Below are 7,500 nucleotides of genomic sequence, written 5' to 3' on the forward strand. Positions count from 1 at the left end.
TTGTAACAACATGTACCAGTTCTATATGTTGTAACAGCATGTACCAGGTGTACCATGGTGTAACAGCATGTACCAGTTCTATATGTTATCATGGTGTAACAGCATGTACCAGTTCTATATGTTATCATGGTGTAACAGCATGTACCAGTTAGCATGGTGTAACAACATGTACCAGTTCTATATGTTATAATGGTGTAACAGCATGTACCAGTTATCATGGTGTAACAGCATGTACCAGTTAGCATGATGTAACAGCATGTACCAGTTCTATATGTTGTAACAACATGTACTAGTTCTATATGTTGTAACAGCATGTACCAGTTCTATATGTTGTAACAGCATGTACCAGTTAGCATGATGTAACAGCATGTACCAGTTGTATATGTTGTAACAACATGTACCAGTTCTATATGTTGTAACAGCATGTACCGGTTCTATATGTTGTAACAGCATGTACCAGTTCTATATGTTGTAACAGCATGTACCAGTTCTATATTTTATCATGTTGTAACAACATGTACCATTTCTATATGTTATCGTGGTGTAACAGCCTGTACCAGTTATCATGTTGTAACAGCATGTACCAGTTCTATATGGTGTAACAGCATGTACCAGTTCTATATGTTGTAACAGCATGTACCAGTTATCATTTTGTAACAGAATGTACCAGTTCTATATGTTGTAACAGCATGTACCAGTTCTATATGTTGTAACAGCATGTACCAGTTCTATATGGTGTAACAGCATGTACCAGTTCTATATGGTGTAACAGCATGTACCAGTTCTATATGGTGTAACAGCATGTACCAGTTCTATATCGTGTAACAGCATGTACCAGTTCTATATGGTGTAACAGCATGTACCAGTTCTATATGTTGTAACATAATGTACCAGTTCTATATGTTGTAACAGCATGTACCAGGTATATATGGTGTAACAGCATGTACCAGTTCTATATGTTGTAACATAATGTACCAGTTCTATATGTTGTAACATCATGTACCAGTTATATATGTTGTAACAGCATGTACCAGTTCTATATGTTGTAACATAATGTACCAGTTATATATGTTGTAACAGCATGTACCAGTTATATATGTTGTAACAGCATGTACCATTTCTATATGGTGTAACGGCATGTACCAGTTCTATATGTTGTAACATCATGTACCAGTTCTATATGTTGTAACAGCATGTACCAGTTATCATTTTGTAACAGCATGTACCAGTTCTATATGGTGTAACAGCATGTACCAGTTCTATATGGTGTAACAGCATGTACCAGTTCTATATTGTAAGTCGCTCTGGATAAGAGCGTCTGCTAAATGACTTAAATGTAAATGTAAATGTAACAGCATGTACCAGTTATCATGTTGTAACAGCATGTACCAGTTCTATATGTTGTAACAGCATGTACCAGTTATCATGTTGTAACAGCATGCACCAGTTCTATATTTTATCATGGGGTAACAGCATGTACCAGTTCTATAAGGTGTAACAGCATGTACCAGTTATCATGTTGTAACAGCATACACCAGTTCTATATTTCATCATGGGGTAACAGCATGCACCAGTTCTATATTTCATCATGGGGTAACAACATGTACCAGTTCTGTATTTTATCATGGTGTAACAGCATGTACCAGTTATCATGGGGTAACAGCATGCACCAGTTCTATATTTCATCATGGGGTAACAGCATGTACCAGTTCTATATTTCATCATGGGGTAACAGCATGCACCAGTTCTATATTTCATCATGGGGTAACAGCATGTACCAGTTCTGTATTTTATCGTGGTGTAACAGCATGTACCAGTTATCATGTTGTAACAGCATGCACCAGTTCTATATTTTATCATGGGGTAACAGCATGTGCCAGTAACAAACACAAAGAGACAAACAGCCGTGTTGTGTGATGTGTATCATGGTTATGTAAAGGGATGCAGACTGAGAAGTGTGTCTTCCCCAGGGGGAGGCAGACCGTATGGTCCAGTACAGTACAGCTGTCCACAGCAGCTCAGCTCAGACGCTCCGGGCACCACAACACTCTGTCTCGCTCTGTCTCTGTCTCTCTGTCTCTCTCTCTCTCTGTCTCTGTATCTCTCTCTCTCTCTCTGTCTTTCTGTCTCTCTCTGTCTCTGTCTCTCTCTGTCTCTGTCTCTCTCTCTCTCTCTGTCTCTCTGTCTCTGTCTCTGTCTCTCTGTCTCTCTCTCTCTCTCTCTCTCTCTCTCTCTCTCTCTCTCTCTCTCTCTCTCTCTCTCTCTCTCTCTCTCTCTCTCTGTCTCTCTCTCTCTGTCTCTCTGCTCTGTCTCTCACCCTCTCCCTCTCCCTCTCCCTCTGTCTGTCTGTCTGTCTGTCTGTCTGTCTGTCTGTCTGTCTGTCTGTCTGTCTGTCTGTCTGTCTGTCTGTCTGTCTGTCTCTCTCTCTCTCTCTCTCTCTCTCTCTCTCTCTCTCTCTCTCTCTCTCTCTCTCTCTCTCTCTGTCTCTGTCTCTGTCTCTCTGTCTCTCTCTCTCTCCCTCTGTCTCTCTCTCTCTGTCTCTCTCTCTCCCTCTGTCTCTCTCTCTCTCTGTCTCTCTCTGATGGCTGTTTAACAGTCTGATGGCCTTGAGATAGAAGCTGTTTTTCAGTCTCTCGGTCCCAGCTTTGATGCACCTGCACAGGCTTCGCCTTCTGGATGATAGCGGGGTGAACAGGCCGTGGCTCGGGTGGTTGTTGTCCTTGATGATATTTTTGGCCTTCCTGTGACATCGGGTGGTGTATGTGTCCTGGAAGTAGTTTGCCCCCGGTGATGCGTTACTACTTGAGAGCCTTGTGGTTGAGGGCGGTGCAGTTGTCGTACCAGGCTGTGGTACAGCCCAACAGGATGCTCTCGATTGTGCATCTGTAAAAATGTGTCAGGGTTGGTGCGCCTTCTTCACTACTCTCTGTTGATGAACCATTTCAGTGTGTCTGTGATGTGTACGCCGAAGAACTTAAAACGTACTACCCTCTCCACTACTGTCCCGTCGATGTGGACAGGGGGCTGCTCCCTCTGCTGTTTTCTGAAGTCCGCGATCATCTCCTTTTGTTGACGTTGAGTGAGAGGTTGTTATCCTGACACCACTCTCCGAGGGACCTCACCTCCTCCCTGTTGGCCGTTTCCTCGTTGTTGGTGATCAAGCCTACCACTGTTGTGTCGTCTGCAAACATGATGATTGAGTTGGAGGCGTGTGTGGTCACGCAGTCGTGGGTGAACAGGGAGTACAGGAGGGGGCTGAGCACACTCCCTTGTGGGGCCCCTGTGTTGAGGATCAGCGGGGTGGAGATGTTGTTTTCTACCTTCACCACCTGGAGGCCACCAACCAGGACCCAGTTGCACAGGGAGGGGTTCAGACCCAGGGCCTCCAGCTTAATGACGAGCTTGGAGGGTACTATGGTGTTGAATGCTGAGCTTTAGTCATTGAACAGCATTCTTACGTAGGTATTCCTCTTGTCCAGATGGGTTAGGGCAGTGTGCAGTGTGATGGCGATTGTGTCGTCTGTGGACCTATTTGGGCGGTAAGCAAATTGAAGTGGGTCTAAGGTGTCAGGTAGGGTGGAGGTGATATGATCCTTGACTAGTCTCTCAAAGCACTTCATGATGACTGAAGTGAGTATAGTGATTTGTTCAGTTAACTTTGCCTTCTTGGGTACAGGAACAATGGTGGCCATCGTGAAGCATGTGGGGACAGCAGACTGGGCTAGGGAGCGATTTAATATTTCCATAAACACACCAGCCAGGAAGGTCTGCACATGCTCTGAAGACGTGGCTCGGGATGCTGTGTGGGCCAGCAGCCGTGCGAGGGTTGACAGTTCACTACTACTGAGATCTAGAACTACAACATCAACTACAACATCAACTACAACATCAACTACAGTTCACTACAACTGAGATCTAGAACTACAACATCAACTACAACATCAACTACAACATCAACTACAGTTCACTACTACTGAGATCTAGAACTACAACATCAACTACAACATCAACTACACCATCAACTACAGTTCACTACTACTGAGATCTAGAACTACAACACCAACTACAACATCAACTACAACATCAACTACAACATCAACTACAGTTCACTACTACTGAGATCTAGAACTACAACATCAACTACAACATCAACTACAGTTCACTACTACTGAGATCTAGAACTACAACATCAACTACAACATCAACTACAGTTCACTACTACTGAGATCTAGAACTACAACATCAACTACAACACCAACTACAGTTCACTACTACTGAGATCTAGAACAACATCAACTACAACATTCACTACTTGAGATCTAGAACTACAACATCAACTACAACATCAACTACAACATCAACTACAACATCAACTACAGTTCACTACTACTGAGATCTAGAACTACAACATCAACTACAACATCAACTACAGTTCACTACTACTGAGATCTGGAACTACAACATCAACTACAACATCAACTACAACATCAACTACAGTTCACTACTACTGAGATCTAGAACTACAACATCAACTACAACATCAACTACAGTTCACTACTACTGAGATCTAGAACTACAACATCAACTACAACATCAACTACAATTCACTACTACTGAGATCTAGAACTACAACACCAACTACAACATCAACTACAGTTCACTACTACTGAGATCTAGAACTACAACATCAACTACAACACCAACTACAACATCAACTACAGTTCACTACTACTGAGATGTGTTGTGTTACCCAGTGTTGGTGTGTTGTAGTACTCAGTATCAGTGTGGTGTAGTACTCAATGTGTTGTAGTACTCAGTATCAGTGTGGTGTAGTACTCAGTATCAGTGTGGTGTAGTACTCAATGTGTTGTAGTACTCAGTATTAGTGTGGTGTAGTACTCAATGTGTTGTAGTACTCAGTATCAGTGTGGTGTAGTACTCAGTATCAGTGTGGTGTAGTACTCAATGTGTTGTAGTACTCAGTATTAGTGGGCTGTAGTACTCAATGTGTTGTAGTACTCTCTATTAGTGTGGTGTAGTACTCAATGTGTTGTAGTACTCAGTATCAGTGTGGTGTAGTACTCAATGTGTTGTAGTACTCTGTATTAGTGTGGTGTAGTACTCAGTATCAGTGTGGTGTAGTACTCAATGTGTTGTAGTACTCAGTATCAGTGTGGTGTAGTACTCAGTATCAGTGTGGTGTAGTACTCAATGTGTTGTAGTACTCAGTATCAGTGTGGTGTAGTACTCAATGTGTTGTAGTACTCAGTATCAGTGTGGTGTAGTACTCAATGTGTTGTAGTACTCAGTATTAGTGGGCTGTAGTACTCAATGTGTTGTAGTACTCAGTATTGGTGTGGTGTAATACTCAGTGTGGTGTAGTAATCTGTATCAGTATGTTGTAGTGCTCAGTATTAGTGTGGTGTAGTACTCAGTATTGGTGTGTTGTAGTACTCAGTATTAGTGTGTTGTAGTACTCAGTATTGGTGTGGTGTAGTACTCAGTGTGGTGTAGTAATCTGTATCAGTATGTTGTAGTACTCTGTATTAGTGTGGTGTAGTACTCAGTGTGTTGTAGTACTCAGTATTAGTTTGTTGTAGTACTCAGAATTAGTATGTTGTAGTACTCAGTATCAGTGTGTTGTAGTACTCAGTATTAGTGTGTTGTACTACTCAGTATTAGTGTGTTGTAGTACTCAGTATCAGTGTGTTGTAGTACTCAGTATTAGTGTGTTGTAGTACTCAGTATTAGTGTGTTGTAGTACTCAGTATTAGTGTGTTGTAGTACTCAGTATTAGTGTGTTGTAGTACTCAGTATTAGTGTGGTGTAGTACTCAGTGTGTTGTAGTACTCAGTATTAGTTTGTTGTAGTACTCAGAATTAGTATGTTGTAGTACTCAGTATCAGTGTGTTGTAGTACTCAGTATTAGTGTGTTGTACTACTCAGTATTAGTGTGTTGTAGTACTCAGTATCAGTGTGTTGTAGTACTCAGTATTAGTGTGTTGTACTACTCAGTATTAGTGTGTTGTAGTACACAGTATTAGTGTGTTGTAGTACTCAGTATTAGTGTGTTGTAGTACTCAGTATTAGTGTGTTGTAGTACTCAGTATCAGTGTGTTGTAGTACTCAGTGTGGTGTAGTACTCAGTATCAGTGTGGTGTAGTACTCAGTATTAGTGTGTTGTAGTACTCAGTATCAGTGTGTTGTAGTACTCAGTATTAGTGTGTTGTACTACTCAGTATTAGTGTGTTGTAGTACTCAGTATCAGTGTGTTATAGTACTCAGTATTAGTGTGTTGTAGTACTCAGTATTAGTGTGTTGTAGTACTCAGTATTAGTGTGTTGTAGTACTCAGTATAAGTGTGTTGTAGTACTCAGTATCAGTGTGTTGTAGTACTCAGTGTGGTGTATTACTCAGTATCAGTGTGGTGTAGTACTCAGTATTAGTGTGTTGTAGTACTCAGTATCAGTGTGTTGTAGTACTCAGTGTGGTGTAGTACTCAGTATCAGTGTGGTGTAGTACTCAGTGTGTTGTAGTACTCAGTATCAGTGTGGTGTAGTACTCAGTATCAGTGTGGTGTAGTACTCAGTATCAGTGTGTTCTACTACTTAGTATCAGTGTGGTGTAGTACTCAGTGTGTTGTAGTACTCAGTATCAGTGTGTTGTAGTCCTCAGTATCAGTGTGTTGTAGTACTCAGTATTAGTGTGGTGTAGTACTCAGTATTAGTGTGGTGTAGTACTCAGTATCAGTGTGTTGTAGTACTCAGTGTGGTGTAGTACTCAGTATCAGTGTGTTGTAGTACTCAGTATCAGTGTGGTGTAGTACTCAGTGTGTTGTAGTACTCAGTATTAGTGTGTTGTAGTCCTCAGTATTAGTGTGGTGTAGTACTCAGTATCAGTGTGGTGTAGTACTCAGTATCAGTGTGGTGTAGTACTCAGTATCAGTGTGTTGTAGTACTCAGTATTAGTGTGGTGTAGTACTCAGTATCAGTGTGGTGTAGTACTCAGTATCAGTGTGTTGTAGTCCTCAGTATTAGTGTGGTGTAGTACTCAGTATCAGTGTGGTGTAGTACTCAGTATCAGTGTGGTGTAGTACTCAGTATCAGTGTGTTGTAGTACTCAGTATTAGTGTGGTGTAGTACTCAGTATCAGTGTGTTGTAGTACTCAGTGTGTTGTAGTACTCAGTATTAGTGTGTTGTAGTCCTCAGTATTAGTGTGGTGTAGTACTCAGTATCAGTGTGTTGTAGTACTCAGTATCAGTGTGGTGTAGTACTCAGTATCAGTGTGGTGTAGTACTCAGTATCAGTATGTTGTACTACTCAGTATCAGTGTGGTGTAGTACTCAGTGTGTTGTAGCACTCAGTATCAGTGTGGTGTAGTACTCAGTATCAGTATGTTGTAGTATTCAGTATTTGTGTAGTGTAGTACTCAGTGTGGTGTAGTACTCAGTATTAGTGTGGTGTAGTACTCAGTGTTAGTGTGTTGTAGTACTCAGTATC

General features: G+C 41.5%; 1 protein-coding gene across 1 annotated transcript in view; it reads right to left on the reverse strand.

Moving 5' to 3' along the window:
- Positions 1-7,500, reverse strand: part of grapa (GRB2 related adaptor protein a) — a 22,053-nt gene that overhangs the window by 11,994 nt on the left and 2,559 nt on the right. The window lies entirely within an intron of this gene.

Source organism: Oncorhynchus gorbuscha, unplaced genomic scaffold (genome assembly GCF_021184085.1).
Source record: "Oncorhynchus gorbuscha isolate QuinsamMale2020 ecotype Even-year unplaced genomic scaffold, OgorEven_v1.0 Un_scaffold_1047, whole genome shotgun sequence".
NCBI classification, from domain to species: Eukaryota; Metazoa; Chordata; class Actinopteri; order Salmoniformes; family Salmonidae; genus Oncorhynchus; species Oncorhynchus gorbuscha.